Consider the following 23,216-nt stretch of genomic DNA (forward strand, 5'->3'; position numbering starts at 1 on the left):
AGGTGTGCAAAAACAGTTTTTGCTTCCTTGATCGTGTCTGCATACAAACCAGTAGACAGGGCTTGTGCAAATGATTTATTTTCTATAACCGTACTAGTATAGACTTTTGGCTTATCTTGTTTCTTTTTAGGGAACATCTCACAACCCCTAAAGTTCGAGGTGTGAGATTGTTTACAGTTCGCACAACATGGTGGCAAGTCAGAGTTTTTATTAGGGCATTCAAAGGACAAATGTCCCTCTCCGCATCTCACGCACTTGGGTGCATAGTTACAGCCAGTTTGCGTATGATGAAATCCTTGGCACCTATAGCATTGTAGCGTGCCCGATCTACCTTTATAATTTTCGACTTTAATTCCTAGGTCACATAAGTGAGTTTCGTTGTGTATATCTTTGGATTTGGGTTTCTTAGGCAGAGTAACTAAAAATAGCGGAAGTTTAATAACCTCCCCTTTTCTTCTGCGCGTAAGTTGTTTAACTGATTCAACTTTGTATCCTAAATCCTCTAACTCCTCTTGTATTTCTACCGTATCTGTATCTCTTAAAAGACCTCTTATCACAACTTTTATGTCTTTATCCTCAGGAAGCGTGAAAGAGTGATGTTCCACTTTCGTGTCTTTTAAATAAGTAACAGTCTGCCTGTAATGTTCAGGGTTTCTGATGAAAATTTTAATCCCTTTATTATTCTTATTAGAGTTAAACTCAATGTTTCTCTGTTTAAGTGCCCTAGCTATGTTTTTCCAAGTAGGGTAATCTACTTTAATAGTTATGGGTGGTATCCGTGACTTTTTCACAAATTCCGTTTCTATGTTTTCATCTGAGCTTGTATTTTGTTTAGACGTACTAGCGTCCGTGTCCATACTATTGTTATCCTCACCCTTAGTGGCATTTTCACTAAGTCTCTCCTCCATGGTGTTCATTTGAGTTGCGCCAGCCTGGGGAATATGAGCGTCAGTTCGCCCAGTCGGGCACGTGACCTCATCTGGATAACTGAGTGGTCGCGCTGCGTTTTCGGTTCCAGACCTACTCGCTGCAGCCTGTTTCTCAGTTCCTTCACGAGATGGCGCCACATTATTGTGGCTGCTGACCGCAAACTCAGAACTCAGTGTTTGTGTAATTTTACTACCTATGTCCTGACTAGGCGAGATTTTTAAGCTTTTGGGAGCCTTCGGTTTGGGATTTCGTTTCAAGCTAACATCACCTTCATGTCTGGTACTGTGCGTGTACTGTTCGACAGTAAGTGCGGAGTCATCATCAGCTATGTTCGCAAGAACATCAAATTTGTTTTGCACCTCAGGAGGGTCCGATTCAGTATCGCTCAGAATACGTTTCGTACTTTTGGTAACAGCAGTCCAATGCATATCGTGTTGTGAGACATCAGCATGATGGGAATCAATATCATTAGACGCTAACCGGTTAGAACCGACTTGCGCTAAGCCTAGTTCAGAGCCACGTGCAGAGTTCAGACTTGCACGTACTTTATCCGATAGGTTAGGGAGAAGCTTTAATAGAAAATCCAGATCAATTCTTTCATCCTCAGTCAAAGGTAAATCTTTCTCTTTGGAAGTTAATTCCGCATATCGAGCGAAAATTAGTTTGACCAGTGACATGTTGATCAAGTCCTTAAACCAGTTCAGTCATCAGGGAAAAATAGATGCAAAGAATCAGTAAAATCGCACTAAGGCCTTTTTACTACTCTTTGGTCACTTAAGACCAGTGAGCAACCTTTTATGTGCTAACAACTGATCGCAGAAGAAAAATCAAATCGATTTGGTAAAACCGAGAGCCGTGCTAAGACAACCTTCACGTTGAAAGCAACCACTGCCAAATCACAGCTCTCCAATGTCTTGATAACAGGGTTGCCACTCAAACAGGAGAATGAAATTCCCTGACTTTTCCAGGTTTTCCAGGTGTGTTTCAAGAAAATTCCAGTCTATCCGCGTAATGTACGTTGCCTGTGCTAAGAGGTAAATTAATTATGGTATTACTTGTATTGTGTAGCAAATTCACTTAATTATTCAATAAGTCCCAGAGGACATTTATTCTTAATTATTCTTGGTATACTTTGTTTGATAATTTTGTTTAGTTTTCCACTTAAGATACTTAATAAAATTTAAGATATATATATTGGATAACAAATGTATGTTTTATTTAATTATTACTCATGATCATCACCAGTTCAACATGAGGCTAATCCAGTCCTTATCAATCACAACGCAATGCTAAATAGTTAGGTTAGATTTTAGGTAAATTTAATTTGCGTGAGGTATGTTCTTAAAAGGCACCTTAACACTTGAAAACACAAATATAATTATAATAGTTGTTGTTTTCTCCACTGAAGATTGAGATTAGAATCTTCCCAATCTGGAATAAAATAAGGCTTTTTTTGCAGACATTCTGCAGCTAAACGAAAGAAAGAAATCTATTTTAATAAATTGAGGTATTTTATATTTATTTCGCAGCATACATAAGGAAAAAATATGTGCATTAAATTTCGTGATGGTATGTCATCATACTGCTATAATTAATTTCAGAATTATGCCAGAGAAAATTTCCTGAAATTTGGAAATATTATTCACTAATAATAAATAAATTTAGAGGGAAGAAGCAACATTACATTATATGAATAACATAAAAATAATTACTTAAAAATTGAATTAGAATAATCAACGATATTTTAGCGAATATAGTTATATTACATGGCTAGCCTAGATGACTGATTACTATTTTTTTATTTTACTGCAAAATGGCAAAGTATTTATTAAAAAGAAAAAAAAAAAAAAAAAAGGTTTAAAAAGATTTTGCGGTAAAATTCTAGTATACGGTAAGGCTTTGGCACGATTTTAAAAATTGTCGCCAAGACCAAAATGACCCGTTTACTGCGCATCAAGATGTCGCCAAATCCCATTATTATTCTAACCAAAGAACGTCTATGTAAAGAAGAAAAGGTTCCATACAAGTAAAATGCTATTACGCCGCTAGAATGCGGAGGGAAAATTTGCCAAGGGATTTGGCGACGGAACCTGGCGGCCAGAATTTCCCTCTCCGCGATGTGTACAGGAAATTGAGAAACACGTGTTAAGAAGAAACGCTTTTTAACAAAAAGAAAACTGCGAAAATCCGTTTTTAAATTATTGCGAATTCGCAATAATTTTAAAAACGGATTTTCGTAGTTTCCCCCCCCCCTGAAAATAACTAATCCATGAATTAATTTACTTGCGCCAAAAAATATTTTCTTTTCCTTTAGAGTTTAACCACTTGCGCTAAGACTAAACTTCACAGTTGCGGTGCCGTGCGCTACAATATAACAAGCCGTAAAGTGTCTCATTTGCGCCGCTCCGCATCTGCGAGTGCAATCCAGAGCTGTAACTCGAGAAATAAACAATCTCGTTGTTAGACGACGTTTGCACCACGTTATTTTCATTTTTGCGATAAATGCTTATCGACGTGGTGTTCACGTCGCTCGCTGTTTGAGACAAAAGCATCTCGACGTGCGTGTCACGTCTTTTTTACGCAAGTGGTTAAAGAAATTTTAAACGATATTCATTTTATGAACTCTTGATAACGTGACCTTCGAACTTCGACACCGGTTTCGAGCTTTGGCGACAGATATATCAGACATGCACAGCTGTTTTCCCTCTATGATGGAACGGAGCCACAGCCACGTCTGTTGCAGAGAGGTTTTCCTTCTTTACAATACATATTCTTTGATTCTAACCTCCATGGTACCGTATACTAGGATTAAACCCATTTTGTTTTATATGAGAACAGGTACTTTCTTTAGTTCATGCACTGCACATGCGATTCTCGAGAATAATGGAAACCAAAAGTTGCGGGAAAGTTGCTTTGCCTTTCTAAAAGACAATCAAATTGGAGCTGCGAAAACTGGCTCTATGCCAGCTACCCGAATGACACTCACGTGATACATAATTCGCCAAAAAAGTTACCTCTTCCGACGTCGGCGCAAAAATCGCTTTTTTTGGCGGGATCGTTGTATGAACTTCCCTGACTTTTCCAGATTTTGACAAAAATACTTAAATTCCCTGACTTTTCCCTGAATATTTTGGTCAATTTTCGAATTCCCTGACTTTTCCCGGTTCTCCCGGTTTTCCAGGTAGCGTGGCAACCCTGTTATAAGTAACTGGATATATAAAATTCTCTTGTGCCAAGTCCATCCTTTGTGTTGGGACAATCGAGAAGCCATGTGTTGATAGATTAGCCATCAAGTAATAAAGATTATCCAGTTATTTGTGATTCTTCTACAATTCTATTCAGTCATCTGTGCAATTAGTATTTCAGCTACCTTCTAATTCCATTTCCTATGTGGCCGGAGTGAAAGATGATTGGTAGCTTGTAAAATGATTAAAATATTTATGTTTTGGTAATGCTGTCTGCTGGTTCCAAGAAAGTAAGTTGAGAGTTTGTCTATATATATATATTAGAAATGTATATCACATTTATCTCTATATGTAAAGAAGAATGTCTGTTTGTATGCGTTTGTGTTTCTTTGTTTGCGATTAACTCAGTCACTTCTATTACAGTCACCAAATTTTCTACAATTCTTTTCAGAGTCCTGGGAAAGGTCGTCGTCCACTTATTTTTAAAAAATACAATAAATAAATAAATAAATAAATAATCTGAAGCTTTCATATCTTACATTACGCCCAAAAGGACGTTTTTTTTAACATTTTGTGCGTTACCGTTATTAATTAAATATCACGTTCTTTGCACTTAAAACCATACAATTCAATTCAACAGAAATATCGTAAAATAATTTTAAAATGATTATATCTTTAGAATTTCCAGTAAACAGTCTCGCGCGCTGGAGATAAATATGCTTTTATGGGGGGGGACCGTACAGTGTCGCCATTGCTTGCTTTGAAATCTTTGTTATTCAAAAATTACTTAAAGTGTTGCAAAATATGAAATCGATAATAAAACAAATTTCAAATTCCAAATTCGGTCTTATTACGTTGTTCAAAATTTGATAACTGTAGGTACCATTGTTTTATCACAATGGAAGAAATATACATACATTTATTCATATTCTTCATTATTTAATTTCTTTAAATGTAATACTAGCCTCTAATATTTGGTGGCAACAATTTAAAAAGTGAACCAACGCAAAATGCCAGAACGAAATGAATATCCCTTCTGGGGTAACGACCTTTGGGCTAAAAAAAAAGAAAGAAAGAGTCAAAATCACAGATATTAATTAATAACTCTGAAAACTCTAATTTTCGCCATCATTTTTCCGATTGACAAATCTCGCACGCTGGTGATAAAAATCTGCTTTATTATGAGAAGTGTTGCCACTACTCGCTTTCAAATCATAGAGTTTATTAACAAAAAATTTCGAAGTTTTACAAAATTTATATATATATAAAGAAGAATGTCTGTTTGTGTTTTTGTTTATTTGTTCGCGTTATTGATTTCTGACAAGTTATAAAAAATTTTTTGCCACATTAGTAGTAAGCGGGAGTAACCGGTCGGCGGAAGTGACGTCAGAGAAAAGGGGCGTGACCAGTATCCAGAGGGGACTGGAACCGGAAGTGACGACACCAGCGCCATCTTGCATCACGTGATGGAATTACATCATCAAACTTTCGTTTTTATTCTGTGGCAAAGATTTTATGTTTTCAAAGTTTTTATTTTTTGTGGCAACGAGCTCTGTAACCACGTGTTTGGTATGACATTACTTTTAATTTATTATTTTTAATTATTTAACACGTGATTAATTATTTAATACGTCATTAATTTTTAATTATTTACTCTTTTTTAATAAGTATCTTAATTATTTAGTACGTCATTATTTTAATTATTACCTTTAATTAAATTTTATAGAATTTAATATTATTATCCCTGAATTTTAAAAATAACTCCACGAGCGGGACTCGAACCCTAAGGAAACACGTCGGCACTCTCCTAAAACTTAAAGTGAGCACCTGATCTTTGCTCTTACAAAAGCTAAGTAGAATTGTAAATTCTACGTAAGAGCGAAGGTCAAATGCCCACTTAAAGTTTCAAGAGATTGTCGGCATGTTTCTTTCGATGAAACCGCCTTTTATGGAAAACTGCCATATAACTAGTTTTGTACAATTATCGTCCAGACTTTGTAGAGTGCTTGATCTTCATTATTTCTCTTTTTAGTAAATTTGCGTTTTATATACTATTTCATTCCAAAAAGTAAGCTTCGAATAGGATGAATATTAGCACATTCAACTGAATTGCCTAGATCTGAAAAACTTCTTTTACTTCCAAATTTTTTACCTTATATCTGCATAACCTGCATTTATTCCATTCGTCTTCCTATTACTGATGGGAAAAATTACATTTACGTGAGATATTTGAAATACTGAAGTTCATATGAATGTTGAATAAAGGGAACAAATCCGGCATTCTGTTATAATTGACTAATACTCTGAATAATAAAATTTTAGGAAAACATCAGCTTCATTCACGTGAATAAAATACATACATTCTCAAAAACAAACATCCAGAAAATCTTTCACAAGTGTCAACATAAACGATATACAAATATATTTTTAAGTATTTTAGTATTTCATAAGCTGAAGATAAACCAAAAAAAATATCGGGAATTTGCATATGTTCAAAGAGATAAAGCAGCAAAGATAAAATAGTTTCCAATAGCAAAGAGAAAACAGTTTCGAAATGTCTAAACGACAACCTAGAGCACACTCTCAAAATGTTTGCGAAAAGACAATGATCTCACAAAGACATAAATTTTATGGCACATGACATTATTTAAAAATTTTCGTTCGAAATTTTAGTTCCATATAGGAAAATACACATTAAACTGTAGGGTTTATATTTATTTTAACTAACATTTATTTTAAGCTATCTTTCCTGTCAAGCCTTTACTTTCCCTTAGAATTGCCAATGCCAGAGTATGTAAATCATAGTAGAACGCGAGGAGTATTCAAATTTTAGCAGAAGTAAATTGAGTTTAAATAGAAGGGAAACGAGATTGTAAGTGTGCTTCTTGAATCGCGAGCGTGAAGGTTGCTAGGTAGAAATTTTAAGAACCCGCGTTTCGGCCTGTGTGCCTATTTCGGCAGTTCGTTGAATCTTTCAACTTCTTAATCAGTAAGTTTGCTGAATCTCAGCTGTATCTTAGAACGCGGTTAAGTTAGTTACGATTATAGAGCCTCGTAGGTAGTGATTTCGTTATTTATTCATCCTGTCATTTATTTTTAGTTGTACTTTTCTATTTTGTTGAACCGCCGCGTCGGCGTAGTTTGTGAGCGTCAAGTGAACGCAGTTGTATTTCTAAAGTGGAATAAAAAGGGATTTAAACCCTTCTTAAAAGTTTGTGTAATTTACAGTTCAAAGCAGTCACTACCACTGTTGCTGACAAGTTGGGGCCTCGCAACATTATAAAATAACTAAATGTGGGTATTCGTGTACATGCTTGTAAAAAACAAATATATCAATTTTTAGGAAAATTTTCCATGTTTTCTATTTGGCTAATAATACTTTTAAGTTAGGAACATTTTCTATACTGAACATATGTGTCTACGAAATTCTTTGGAAAAAGCGGAAAGTAAATAAATAATCATTTCGATACTTCTCTAGAAATCAAGTGTTATAAATGAACAATGATTTAAAAATTAACCAAGAGCACAACGAAGTACATATATAAATTATTTTGCTAATCGGCTATGAACTTTTAACTAGGATATATACAGAATCTTCAAAATTAGTAATGAAACGTTAAATTTAACCCTTGAGATTTTACTAAAGAAGTATCTGTAATGGTAATATGCTGGTTAAAATTGTGCTAACAGAAGGGCAAAAAATGCCTTTTTTAAAATATTCGCATGATATGTAATAAAAATGAAAGCATGGCTCCAGTTCAGCAATGCAATACAAGTTGTTAAATAAAAAATTTTCTAACTGAGTTTTTTTTGTCACGTACGAAATGTATTGAAGAGCGAAAATTAGTAATATGTTAGCAGTGGACTAGGAAACAAATCTTCAAAGATGATACTGTGGTATGAAAATTAATCAAAAAGTATAGCACGTAAACATTTTTCTTCGCAATAAGTTATGAATGTTTTCGTTTCAGTAGAATGAAGTTAGAAAGTACAAATTTGGTAATGAAACATTTCTGCCTTTAAGATTTTATTAAAAGATGCAATAAACACATTCACATGAAATGTAATGCAGTAAGTTAAAATATAACTCATCAATGCAATATATTAGGTATGTACGGTTAATTGTTTATTTCGAATATGACAGAGCAGAAACTTTTGAGTCAGAGAGAAACCATGTTTACAAAACAATGGTTCTTGTTTTCCTAGTAATTCAAATCAAAGCGTTGATGTTTCTTATGAAGATGAGATATGTTTTAGACATGCTTCTAATGAAATTAGTATATAAACTTCTTTTAAGAAATAGTCTTTACGAGAAAAATCTATGACAATGCAAGTCAGTGATCGTGGTGACTTAGAGAAAATATTCGAAGTCTGTATGAGCTGAGTTAAAAGTCTCCATTATCTACATTCGAATACATCTAACTCACAGAAAGTTAATCTATTCCTATAGTATACTAAGATAAAAATTCCATTTCTTTTCTTAATTTCTGGTTCAGCGTAGTAGTGTTGTTAGATCTTCTAAATGTGTAACACAATTATTAAATCAAATAATATAACTATTTAGTAAAAATTTGTTCTCAAGTCTTTACGAAGCGTTGTAAACGATAAATAGGAAAATATTTGAAAACTCAATGATTTGCAGTGGCAGTAATGTAAAAGTGGTAATCTTCAAAGTGTTCAAAAGGTTATCGAAAAGGTACTTCACAAAAAATTGTTTATGAAAACACGATAACATCACAGCCATCCGCAATTAACTTTCTCGTCAAAACTGAAAATTTTATGTTCAAAATTTACTTGGGATGCAAGAAAAGAAATATTAAACGATTCAAAATGAAAATACTCATGCAAACTTTCCGAAATGAAATGTTCAGTATTTCAGGAAATATTCATTTAACTTGTTTGCAATTTTGTTAAATAATATGTAATGAGCATTCGGATGCGGGAAAAATAACAAACATTTAATTATCTGGCAATGAATCATATTTTATTGGAAATGCAATGGCATGAAAATTAGACAAATATATCTGTATGGAAAATCATGATGATAATTTCTGAGTGTGTTTTTTTTAATAGAAATAGTTAAAGGCTCCTAGATCGGTAATAAGCAACTAAATTCGGCCATTTTTCATCAAAAACGCAGTAAGAAGTTCTCCGCAATGATAAAATATCACTTAAATTCTCTAGTTTTGTGACTCAGACATTGGCAAGACCAACGGCTGTCTGGGTAGTACAAGGTAACTATGTATTTAATAGGTTACTTCAAAGATATGAAAGAAATAACAGTTGGGTAAAAATATGGACGTTTTCAAGAAACAAATGTTCTCTTATGTCCTTTTGGTATTATAATTGGAAACAAAATGCAAAAATTAAGTAAATACGTAGATAAATCTCAGGAAAAACGATAAATTTATATTCAATGTTTACTTAAAGCCTATGTAAAGTTGGAAAACAGTGATCTCAATCCATTTCAAAAAGTAGTTCATATACAATGCATTAAGATTTTGCTATCGATCTATGAATTCATGAAAATCAGCCCCAAAAAGTCATTTATTACGTTCGCTTGTTTACAGTATATTCTCTTGTCGTTTTAATCTTTTTGCTTTTGAGTTGTATTATTTCTGAATTTGAAGCTTTAAAACACAAAATCAGTCTGATTTATCAACTTGCGTCTAAATGTACAGTCAACCAAGTGGAAGAATTTAGTATAAGTAAATGTACTACAGACAAAATAAAATTAAAAATTCTTCATTATTTTTCATGCTCTGTTCATGAAACTAGTGAAGATTCTTGTTCTTGACTTATCACATTCGGAACATTTTCAGAAAAAAAAAAAAAAAAAATAGTCATTTCTTGTTCATGTTTTGCATACTCAGATACTAATTTTGTTGGAAATATGGTTATTTTCTTATTCCCTTTTATATTTCACTATTACAGTCTGGCTTGGGAAATTTTTTTCCATGGATATGGCATATTTCTCCTATATGTCTGTCACTGTTCTAATAAATTACGTTACTAAAAAGTGTGGATAAAATCCCTAGCTATACAGTAATTATCTTGAATGTTTGCTTAATTTGAAACGAAAAATGCAACTCATCTGCAAAAAATAAAGCAACTTTATCTTAAAAAGTTCTGCGTGAATACATTTTTGTTTCTTGGTCCTTACATGCTTTTCTGCGTTTATCACTTAAGTCCAATGTGTACCTATCTTTTACCTAATTTGTGAAGTATTCCTGTTTGAATACTTGCATTTGAATTTGTTTAACTGATTTTTAAAGTACAAGTATATTTTGATCAATGCGTGGGGAAATGAGGAACTGTGGCACCGAGTGGTTCTAAGCATTTCATACTGCATCTTTTCTTAAGAGTACAGCCGGTTAAAAGAGAAAATGCGTTTCACACTTTGCGAAATGTATTTTATTTACTTATTATGTGCCATGTTCGTGATAAATAAAAATGTTATACATGTGAGCAGGATTGTGTGGCTCCAATGCTTAATTAAAATAATGCTTTTTGAAAGTGTGATCTTTCTTATGACATATTAAAATGCGTTAAAATTTTTTAAATTGCTGACTATACTAGATCATTATATGGAGTTTCTGTCATTATTACCTATTTTGTATAATTATTAGTGTGTAATTTTATTAATGTCAGTTTGAAATTTCTATCTTAAAATTATTTGTGTTAGGTCTTTTAAGTTAATTACTATGTTGGATCACTATTTGGAAGTCTGCTCAGTATTTCGTGTAATGTATCACAACTATGTAGGAGTTATTTGTCAGGTATGATAAATTAAATTTCGTTCTCAAAAGGCTGTAAGAGTTCAGTTAGTTTGCTAAAAAAATTTATGACAATGTAAAATATGGGTATCTTTCAGTTAAGTTACAATGAATACGTTAAAAAATTCCAAGTTAACAAATTTTTATATTCTAAGTTGGGAAAAAGGCGATAAAGTTTCATTTCCATGGCTGAATATTAATTCTATGTGTATTATAGACTTTAAGTTCTCCTTCACAAAATGTGACTATAATTGAAATTTAAAATAATACGTTACAATGTGGATATTCTTCTCTGTAGTTAAAATATAATTTAATCTTCTGTACCTTTTAAGAGAATAAGGCTGTGATAAGTTCAAGTATAGTAGTGTTTATAAAGTTCTGCGGTAAATGGTGGAATCATATTAAGAATCCGAGTGACGTTTTTATATGAAGGAAAATTCAAGGTTCAGTGCATGTTTGGTGATTTAAGTAGGATGTGTGCAAGAAAATACAAGATATTTTTGTAAAATATTTCAAAGGGTTAGCAAAATTTGTGTCAGTAGTATAAATGAATCTTACTGAATAAAAGGGTGTTGGTGTATTTAATTATGGCAAAGCACACGAGGGCTATCTGCCTAAAGGGAGGGATGCCTTTCGTGGAGGACTTTCTAAGGGAAACTGGCTCGTATACACGTTACACATGGGGAAAACCACGAAAACGCCCATGCAGCCAGCCCGTTCGCGGGATTCGAACCTCAGACCGAACTACCAGTGTTCAGCGTCTTTACCGCTCGGCCGCTGGTGGGCCCTGAATAAAAGGGAGTGTTCTGAATATATATATATATATGTATAAATGTCTGTAGAGTTAAATAAGAAGAAATGAAGTACTATTGGTATGTATCTAAACTTAACTGGGTAGAAATGTCCTAAGCATTGGTTTGAGTGGACTTCATACCATGAAAATTTATTGCTCCTTATAAGATTTGTATAAAGTCAGTAGGTCTTGGAATAATGAAATTTGTATAAGACTATAATTAATTTTTTAGGGAAAAGGAATCAGAAATACTGCATGAATTTGTTTTAGAAGTTAAATATAAGGGTAAATGTGTAAATGGAAAGTGTAAAAATTACATTTGTCAGACGTAGTTTGGTGAATCCTTTGAATAAAAGCAAGACGTGTAAAAGAAAATCAGCGAAATTTTGTATAGTTGGCCAAAAAGTTAATACAGTCATTAATAGTTAGTGCAATACATTAGAAGGAAAAGTTCTGAGTATCTCCAACTTAGTAGTAAAAAAGTAAGAAGTGTGGTATTCCAGTTAAACTATATAGAGTATATAGTTAAACTATATAGAATGAGCATTGTGTGTGTTGGTTTAAAGGTACAGAAAATATTATTTAGTGAAGTTATATGCATGTAAATTCCAGCTTAAAATTTCAAAGACAGAGAAATGTAGGTAAGTTTACTTTTGGAGAAATGGAAATGTAACATCATATTGTATTTAAAACAAGGGAAAAATTTAAGGGTAAAATAAAAATGTAACAAAAAAAATTTTAAAGGAAAGGGGAAAAAATGAAATTTACTTTTGGAAGTAAAGTGTATAAGGGAAAAAAACAAAAAACTGCATTTGTGTAAACAAAAAACTAAAAATAAATAAATAAATAAATAAATAAAATTATGAAACTAAATATTACTTTTGTAAAAAAATAAAGTTAAAAATGTAGTAACACCTTTTTTTAAAATAAAAAGCGGAAAGGAAAAATTTAATTTGTAAAAATAAATATTACTTTTGTAAAACCAAAAAAAGCTTAAACAAAAAATTAAAATAAAGTAAAGTAAAAATACGAAAAGGAATAAATTTTGGAAAAAAACTTTTGCAAAATAAAAAAGGGAAAAGGAAAAATTCAATTCGTTAAATATTACTTTTGTAAAACTAAAAAGAAAGGTAAATATAAAAAAATAAAGTAAAAATACGAAAAGGAATAAATTTGAGAAAAAAAAACTTTTGCAAAGTAAAAAAGTAAAAAGAAAATGTAAATTCACTTTTGTAGAAATAAATGTCAATTTGCGAAAGTTAAAAATAAAATTTATGCTTGGGGAAGGAAAAACATATTAAATCAAAAATTAATAAATTAACTAATAACTTAAAAAATAGTAAGAATGAGATGAAAAATGAAAACAGTAAAAATTATCTTCATAATAAAAAACTGGGAAAATCTTACATTTAAAACAGCAATGAATAAAGTGATGATTAAGAAGCCAAAAGAAATCCTAGCCGTCATATAAAAAGAAATGTGTGACGCGGTTTTCATGTCAAAGCGCATGCGCAGACTTTCAGCCTTATGACATCAATGGTGCAAATAAGTCAAAGGGACGAAGAGGGTTTCAAATAGCAAGTCTCATAAAACGACCGGGTAGCCGTGTGGTAACGTTCAGGTCTCACACCTCAAAGATGGCGGGTTCGAGTCCCGCTCGTTGAGTTATTTTTAAAATTCAGGGAAAATAATATTAAATTCAATAAAATTTAATTAAAGGTAATAATTAAATTAATAAATAATTAAGACTTTTATTAAAAAAGAGTAAATAATTAAAAATTAATGACGTATTAAATAATTAATCGCGTGTTAAATAATTAAAAATAATAAATTAATAAAGTCATGTCATGCCAAACACGTGGCTCCAGAGCTCGTTGCCACAAAAAATAAAAACTTTGAAAACATAATAATATAAAATTGTTGCCACAAAATAAAAACGAAAGTTTGATGATGTCATTGCATCATGTGATACAAGATGGCGCTGGTGTCGTCACTTCCGGTTCCAGGCCCCTCTGGATACTGGCCACGCCCCCTTTCTGTGACGTCACTTCGGTCGGCCGATTACCACCGCTTACTACTCACATTTAATCGACTAAAATTGAATATAGGTGAAATATTGGATGGAACTTGAGCTTTTACGATAATTTGATTAGAAAGACGAATATCATTAACAACTGCGTGCCATTGTTGCTGATATAATGAGAGAAAATTAGTTTATTTTTCTGTCGAAATTTTTTATGTAAGTTCCATATCGTATCAGAATGAAAAATTTCTGAGTATGAATCGTATTTTTTGCATAGTTATTAGAGAAGGATTACAGCGGTATCGTTCTCTCTGTTGTTAGATATATTACTCTCAATCTAACTAAGTGGGATCTAACTCAATTTAACTAAGTGGGATCGGATACTTCCGCTAGTATGTAATAAATGGATAAATAAACAAAATAAACCATTAAAAAGCTAATCTTCATAATTTTTGTCTTGTTGCTGTTTAAATCTTTTGTTTGACTGAAATAATTATGATTTTTTACAGTTGATTTTCTTTTATGAATCAAAGGCAGACAAAACACATTTTTAGTTTTAAAGTTAATTAAATATATGAATATTTCTAGTAAATAAAATAATAATAAATTTAATAAAAATATAACAACTGATTTTAATAATAAATATAATAATGAAAAAATATTTATTTTCATTTACGATAAATAAATAAAAGTAAAATTTAAAAAAACTAATTAAAAAAATTTTTCTAAACATTCTAATTTTAAAATGTCCATTTGAGCAATTCTGAAAAAGCGGAAACATTATATAGGATGAAGAAAAATGATGAAGAGTATACGAAAGAATACTGGTGATCCCTCAGTGTTCAATAAGCTTAAAATAATTGTGTGTGTGTTTTACGTTAAAATTACGTTTTTTATTGTATTTTAGGTTAAATTATGTGTTTCACGTTAAAATAATAGTGTCTGTTTCTGTAACGTTACGGACCTTCGTCCATCGAGTTTCCGTCTTTCCGTTACTTTGAAATATAAAAAATATGTTTTTATTACTTAGTTATATGCATTACTTAAGAAAGATATTAATTAATAAATTTTTGTTTAATATGCTAATTTAACAAAATAAGAAGTCTTCGTTAGCTATTCTCTACGGTGTTACTAAGTAGAGCAATTATTCCATCGCTGTAATTTGTCTCAAAATCCTACAATTTTTTATGTATATTGCTTAATAATACTTAGCTCTATTTAAATTTCCTAATATTTTGATGGTTTTGCAAAATGTGTAGATTTTTTTGATATTCGAAACCTTTTTATTTTTCTAAACCTTTCAAATCCTTAATTTTGTTACGTTATGCTATCATAACATTATCTCCCTTTCACCTTGGCAAGAATTGTCACTATGCAAAACATAAGCTATTTATTTTGCATCTCGCACATAACTAATTGCCAGAATTTTGCCATTAGGCAAAAGATGAATTTATCGCCACGTAAAATCTTTAATAACTTCTGAATTCTATGATTTTCTGTTTGCTTATTAAATTAAGTAATTTAAAAGCACTAAACGAATTTCTAACGAATTAGCTCTTTATTTTAATTTATGTAAATTAAAATGTATTAAAAGACATTATTGTAAGCAATAAAATATATCTATAACGTCATAAATTCTGTTTCTGGAGTTAAAATTGTTTGATTTCTTCGAGGCTTCAAATCAGTTTTAGTAAATTCTTAGACTCTGTGATAGAATCTGAAAGATCAAATGGCACGTTCTCTTCCCCCTTTGAGTCAATTTTTAGTAGCCTGGTATACTATGCAGATAAAATCCCCTGTGCTCTTCAAAATAAAGTGACTGATAATCTTCCAGGAGAAAGTAGTTTTATAGGTTGGGGAAATTCCTTTGAACAGAGAAACCTTCAAAGGCGAGATTTTCCCACTTATATCGGCATAAGAAAGAATATTTTCAATGGAGCTGCTCAAAGGTGACGGGGGGATATTTTTAAATTGTGAGCGCCTGTTGTTCATATCGCGAGGGATGGCAGAAATGTATGACGGGAAATAATATAAAAGGCAGCTCCACTGACGTCAAGCTCTTACAGAAATAGTGCGCCCTCAAAGTTACCGCTGAAGTGTACTTATCAGAAGATGCAGCTGGCTCAGTCTTAGAAAAATCTGCGAATATTGGGTCAGAATAAGTGAAGAAATTAAATTAAACTTGGTATGTGAGGGTGTCAGTCATTCTTGCCTTTTTATATATTGCTTTCTGGAGTTTTCTCAATTTAGTTCTGAAGTGGCTGTAATCTAATAGACACGTTTAAGTAGATGAAAACAAGTTGAATTCATGTCATGGAAATAAAACACATATTCGTAAAACAAGGCTGCGAATGTATATATCTACATCCTAATAAAGCACTTTTATGACAGCTAAAAGATATTTTTTACCATAGACAAAAGAGAGTAATATTTGAATTATAATTCTGACAGACTACAGAAATACTAGTTCTCTTCTTCGATATGTCACTGATAATAGACTTTTCTTATCTATTTTAATTAAGCATTGCTAAATGAGTCGGTGAAATATTGAAAACTATATGCTATTTACACTTTTTAGAACCACAGACTGGGACTTTAGAATGGGCACTTCAAGGCCATTTCTTCATTCCAAACCACCAGTCGTAACCATAGGAAAGCAGGTAAAGGTCGTGTCATCTAATTTGCTAAAATCACCTATTCTCCGTGTACGGTGGTGTCATGACACGTAACTATCATACAGAGGCTGCTCGCACATTTTTCAGACGATTTTCATCGTATTTACAGAAATATTTCAATTAAAATGTTCTATTTGATAAATCTTGTTCTTCTTTACTTTAATAGCTGTCGGTTGACGTTTGGTCATTCTGCTTTTTAAAAGTCCGAAAGCGCAAACATCTATGGATGATGCATCAGGAGATTTAGCAGAAATATGAGTAAAGGTTATGGCCTTGATACCTGTTTCTTGTTCCATTTCTTCCAGGAAATGCACAGTGGATTTTGACGCGTGGCTACTTGCTTTGTTTTGATGCTGTTCTACTGATTAATGGCACTGGGGTTAGAAAGAAGAAAGAAGGTACGCAACACGCTGTCGTTGAGCTCGCAGTCTACCACTGCATTCACTCATGCTAACCCACTTTTTTAAAAATCTTTTTAGCTTTATTATTAAACATTGTTTTTTTTTCGTGCTTACGCCATGTTCTATTCAGCAAAATTACAGAAACTGTAAAAGCAGCAGATGTTTAGTATTCTCGATTCAGTGTTAAGTGTTGGCATACATTTTTTTCTATTTTTTCTAGTCTTTACTGAGTTCCTCGTATCATTGTTCAGCTTTCTTAATAAAATGGCTTACAAACTTCTTTATTTTATTTATTTATTTATTTTTATTTATTTATTTATTTATTTTTATTTATTTATTTATTTATTTATGTCTTAAGTTTGAAGAAATTACACCTTTAAAAAATTTGATCAGAAGAAGCTAATAGAGAAAGAGATAAATATTTAAAAAATTTGATTATAAAATAAAATCAAATGAACTAAAATAACTGAAATTTACGTTGCTTATATAATCAAAAATCAACTTTTTGTACGTTTGTTATGCTGACTGATAAAACTGGAATCGAAAAATGATTTAATGCAACAAAAATAACCAAGCATAACTTATGCTAAATATAATTCCGCTCTCACTTCTAAAATATTGTTGCTTTCGTAATAGTTCGAAAGCACAAGTTCGATAATATGTTCATAAAAATTTATTTTTATCAAAAGAAATATTTCAGAAGTCTGGAATGTTCCACAGAAATATTCGTACAAGTGTTCACAGTATCACATAGTGTAATGAGTAGTCACCCTTCAATCTACTAAGGTCGTTAAACACAACGCAATGCGAAGCGCATCTAAAGAGAAAGCTAACTCTGATATCTCATTTCACCCGGAATTAAACATTTCACAATAATAACTAAGCAGCTGGGAGCAGATGCTCTCTCTTCGGCCTTAAATACCTTTCAATCGGCCGCGAGATATTTCTAGCATTTTCTGCTTCTCGAAATTATTGGAAAGCAATACGAGGGTGGAATTACGGTTACAGCTAACATAGTGGTCAATTACATTTATCCAATTTCAATATATATTACGGTGATATAGGGGCGGAGCAAAATGTTGCCAAATAGTCGCCAAATCTGGCAACGTTTGGCAGTCTATCGCCAAATTTGGAGACAAAATAAGTCGCCAAAACTGTTGTCAGCTTGGTTAATCTCGCCAAATTACCGAGATACCCATTTACTGTATGTTAAATGTACTTGTCCATGTTTTCTTATAAGGTATTTCTCCCGCCTTCTTAGTGTGCCTTCGTGGTGTAGTGGTCTGGATGCTGTGCGCGTATTCCAGAGGTCCGTGGTTTGATTCCCGGCGAAGGCGTTGCTAATTTTTCACTTCTTTTGCTTCCAAAAAAATACATAATGTCTCTATATTCTTACTTTTCCGGCATAGCTCTCTCTCTCCTAAAATTTGCCTTGCGCTACATTAGACAGAAAAATACAACAATTTTACTTATAATTCTACTAAAATTACCTATCTAAGTACAAAACTCGTAACGATACTGTTTGGACTGGCGAGAGATCAAACTAAATTTCCTGGAGCTGAATTTTTAAGATAATGGGGGTCAGATAGTTCCTGAACACCAAAAATTAGGAATATTTTCTTTGAACTCAAAGTACAGTAGACTGAAAAAAGGATGCCATTTCCTTCCCCACCCCCAAGGTCGAATTTTCTGGTGCACAGAATTTATCCTCATTTGCTTTCAACTCTCATTTCAGATTTTACAACTAAATGCAAAGCCCTAGAGCTTTTGTGAAGTCCATTTGACACAAAATTTCGGTAGAATTTGTGTCAAAACTGAAACATCTCCTCCGATTTATGACGAAATTCCGCGACGTAGGGGGAGTGCCCGAACGCCCAGGACTCCCACCCACGGCTACCACAACAACTAAATTCACGAAGGTCACGCCCTACCTGGCCATGCGTCTGACTAAGTTGCAAGTGCTCGACCATTTGAAGTAAGACATTTAGTAATTGGAGCACAATAAGGGATGCTCACTCAAAATGATCGATCACAGTAAAGTTCGCGAAGTTGCTTTAAATTACAAACCTTTTTAAATTAGCCAAAATAAAGAATAAAATGCTAAAACTAAACACTCAGGATTCAGAAAGGTTAAATGAAGTCGGTTATAATGTTAGGAAGTTTTAAAATAATATATGTTTATTAAGTGAATCTATACGGTTTCCATTCAATTCAAAATGCTTTTTCCCTACATTCAGGTACACTTTGATTAAAAGATTTTAAAGTTAAAAACTGAAATTTTCTATGTGTATATAACTAACTCGTATCTTTAATAATACTATACTATATATATATATATATATATATATATACATATCCAGAAAAAATTTTAATAAAATAGTACTTGATGAAATTTTTATGAGTTCTGACAGCTTTTTTTAAAAAATTATAATTTCATTTCTCAGACCAAAAGGTAAAATCCTTCATATATTCAAATGACATGTTTTAATAATATTCATAACACTGTATTGGAATTAATACTTATATTATTATACGCATTAGACCTTTAATGTGTTTATTTTCAAGATACTAAATATCTGGTACTCTTCTATTATTAGAACTAGATTCCTAAATGTATGCATATATGCATGTATATATGTATGTATGTGTTCATGTATATATGTAAGCAGGTATGTATGTGTATGTACACACACAAATATATGCACATATACACATACACACGTGCACGCATGCATACATATATTTCAGAATCCAGTCGCAATAACAGAAGAGTACAAAATAGGTAGTCCTAACTTTAGTCCAAATTTAAAATTCACGGTTGTAAATATGGTATTAAAATTGTTTCCCCTCGTCGTGGAAATGTGAGATGTGGGTTTAATTCTGTTCTACTCACGCTTTGTGTATAAAATTTGTAAATCCGCTGTGTGTCTTTAGAATCAAAGATTAGTAGGAAAAAAAGTCTGTTTTTAAGAAACTGTATTCTTTTAGAAAAACTAGGTACTTTTTGTTTATGTAAAGGACAGGGAAACTTATTAAAAAATATCCTTAAAATCCTACTTTGAATTATTTAAAAAATATTTTTAATTATAATTATAGTTTTAATTATTTATATTAAATTATAATAATTTATTTGAATATAAATCGCCAAAATAAGGAAAATTGCATTAAAAAACAAGGAATTTGGTTTCGTCGTATTTCTTCCCTATTTACTCTCCGTCCGAAACTTTTTCCCATTGCTGTTTTTTACAAATATGTGCTTGTAACGAGTACAAGGAAACTTTAAAGCAGACCATCACACATGACTCTGTGTTTGCCATTAAATTTACGAGCAATGCATTAGCTAGCTGAGCGTTTCCGTTTATACAAAGCTCTCTTATCACCCTTGATATTTACTACCTTCAAACCTTCAAACATAAATTCTCGTGATGTAACATCAAGCCTATAATTGAACATTAAGAATTTATAAATCTTTAATTATCACTAAAATTTAATAGTAAGACATTGCTACAATATTTTTTTCGAAATTCTTTTAAATTTTATTTTAAATTAAAAAATCTTACATAATACGTTTATTTCATTTGTTGTTAAAAAAATAAAGAAACATAGTGATGAAGAAAATTATCTGAGAAAACTTTTAAAGGGAAATTTGTTTTAAAATAGGTAAATTTCATTGTTGTGCTTAAAACCACTATATACGAGGGCTATCCAGAAAGTAGATTACGTTTTGGAATAAAAAAATAAACAAAGTATAGGAAACAAATTTTATTATATACAGATGAAAGCCACACTCAAATACTACTTTTCTACATAGTCACCATACAAATTAAGATGGCCCCAAGATGGCCGCGCTAGCCCCGCCCCTAGCGGACACAGACGGAAACGTAATCTACTTCCTGGATGGCCCTCGTATAAGATTGCCAAAAATACATCAAAATGATTTTAATGTAAACTCAATAATATACAACACCTTCTATGAAAGAATTCGGTTATGGTACAACTCTTAATACTAAATTAATTGATATTCTTTACGCTACGTTTGTTCACCAATTGTTTTACATATATTTTTCAAGATGTAGGTAATGCTTTTCTATTGGAAAAGAATATAATATTACATTTGTATATCTCTTTCGGTATCCGGACAAGGAACTTTAAGTCATGATTCCAAATTACTACTAATTAAATGAAGACGGCTAGAAGGACGTTTTAAAAATATATATTCTCATTATTAAGAGAATCTGTAGGGTTTCCATTCTATTCAAAATGCTTTTTTTCCCTATATTTAGGAACACTTTGTTTAAAAGATTTTGAAGCTAAGAACTCAGATTTTCTAAGTTTATATAACTAGGTCATACCTTTATATACGTATATACATATGCAGAAAAAATTTAAATGAAATACTACTTCTTGAAATTTTTATAAGTTTTGACAGCTTTTTTTAAAAAATGATAATTTCACTCTCAGATCAAAAGGTAAAATCCTTCATAAAGCGACATGTTAACTTCAAATGACATGTTTTTAACAATATTTATAATACTATATTGGAATTGTCCGACTAATAACACTAGATATGAAACATTTAGATATGTAACATTTCGAAAGAAACTATGTTTTAATATAACCTGCTGTGATAACTATTATAGCAATCAAAGTAAAAAACATTTGCGTGTAACTTTATCTAAAAACCTGAAAAAAAAATGGATCATAAAACCATATACTGTTGCGTTCTACGGGTTTGTGGATTTGGAGTAAGTGATGGCAACACTTGATGAATAATCAAAACACAATTTATACGCCAGTATTACACAGGATAGTTCCAAAAACACATTTACAGTTGTTGAAAAACTACGACAAACACGCTGACAGCCTTTAAAGTTGAACGCAGCTTCACCGCAAAGCACTAAAGTATAGCTTCCGACTCAGTCGATGGCTTTCTAGCTAATCTCTGAACTCAAGACACATTACACTATACTACTCTCTCTCTCAGTATAGGCAGGATATATGTAACTTTAACCTGTCTTCGACAATGTTCTCGAGAAAGCCGCTAAGAATGCGTTCTAGAATGTTCTCGCTCCGTGTATGGCATACCGCAAATTACATTCCCAAATATAGCTGAACGGGCGATTTTTCGTCAAATCTGGCAACACTAACCCTGCTTTGCGGAGAAGCTATCTCACTGCAGCTTGGCGTTTCGCTATAATACGATAAAATCAAATATCGACTATACCCACAAACACTTACGCATGAGTATATAAAATAAATACCTATAAGACTAATAAGCAAAATTATGTTTTATAATATAATAGTGTGTCTCAGTACCAGGGTTACAAACTAGAAGGAAGGATCGGGTGCACCAAGACGACCAGAAATCCCACAGCGATGTAGGATAGAAAATGCATTCCCGATACTGTAGATGGCGCCCACTCATAATATATGACTCAATAATATACAACACCTTATTTTGGCCAAGGGTGAATCGGGTATGATGGTCTGTTTCAGAGGGCTGCTCGATCACTGGAAATATATGACTCAATAATATACAACACCTTATTTTGGCTAAGGGTGAATCGGGTATGATGGTCTGTTTCAGAGGGCTGCTCGATCACTGGAAATATATGACTCAATAATATACAACACCTTATTTTGGCCAAGGGTGAATCGAGTATGATGGTCTGTTTCAGAGGGCTGCTCGATCACTGGAAATATATGACTCAATAATATACAACACCTTATTTTGGCCAAGGGTGAATCGGGTATGATGGTCTGTTTCAGAGGGCTGCTCGATCACTGGAAATATATGACTCAATAATATACAACACCTTATTTTGGCCAAGGGTGAATCGGGTATGATGGTCTGTTTCAGAGGGCTGCTCGATCACTGGAAATATATGACTCAATAATATACAACACCTTATTTTGGCCAAGGGTGAATCGGGTATGATGGTCTGTTTCAGAGGGCTGCTCGATCACTGGAAATATATGACTCAATAATATACAACACCTTATTTTGGCCAAGGGTGAATCGGGTATGATGGTCTGTTTCAGAGGGCTGCTCGATCACTGGAAATATATGACTCAATAATATACAACACCTTATTTTGGCCAAGGGTGAATCGGGTATGATGGTCTGTTTCAGAGGGCTGCTCGATCACTGGAAATATATGACTCAATAATATACAACACCTTATTTTGGCCAAGGGTGAATCGGGTATGATGGTCTGTTTCAGAGGGCTGCTCGATCACTGGAAATATATGACTCAATAATATACAACACCTTATTTTGGCCAAGGGTGAATCGGGTATGATGGTCTGTTTCAGAGGGCTGCTCGATCACTGGAAATATCACGTCTTGATTATTTCAGCTGGAGGCATGTGTTTGCGCCTTATGTAAATTTTGATTTTGTTCCCTGAAAGAGGGCGCCTGCGAGCGCCGAAC

Source organism: Stegodyphus dumicola, chromosome 3 (genome assembly GCF_044657685.1).
Source record: "Stegodyphus dumicola isolate Sdum_Otavi_A_Nest chromosome 3, ASM4465768v1".
NCBI classification, from domain to species: Eukaryota; Metazoa; Arthropoda; class Arachnida; order Araneae; family Eresidae; genus Stegodyphus; species Stegodyphus dumicola.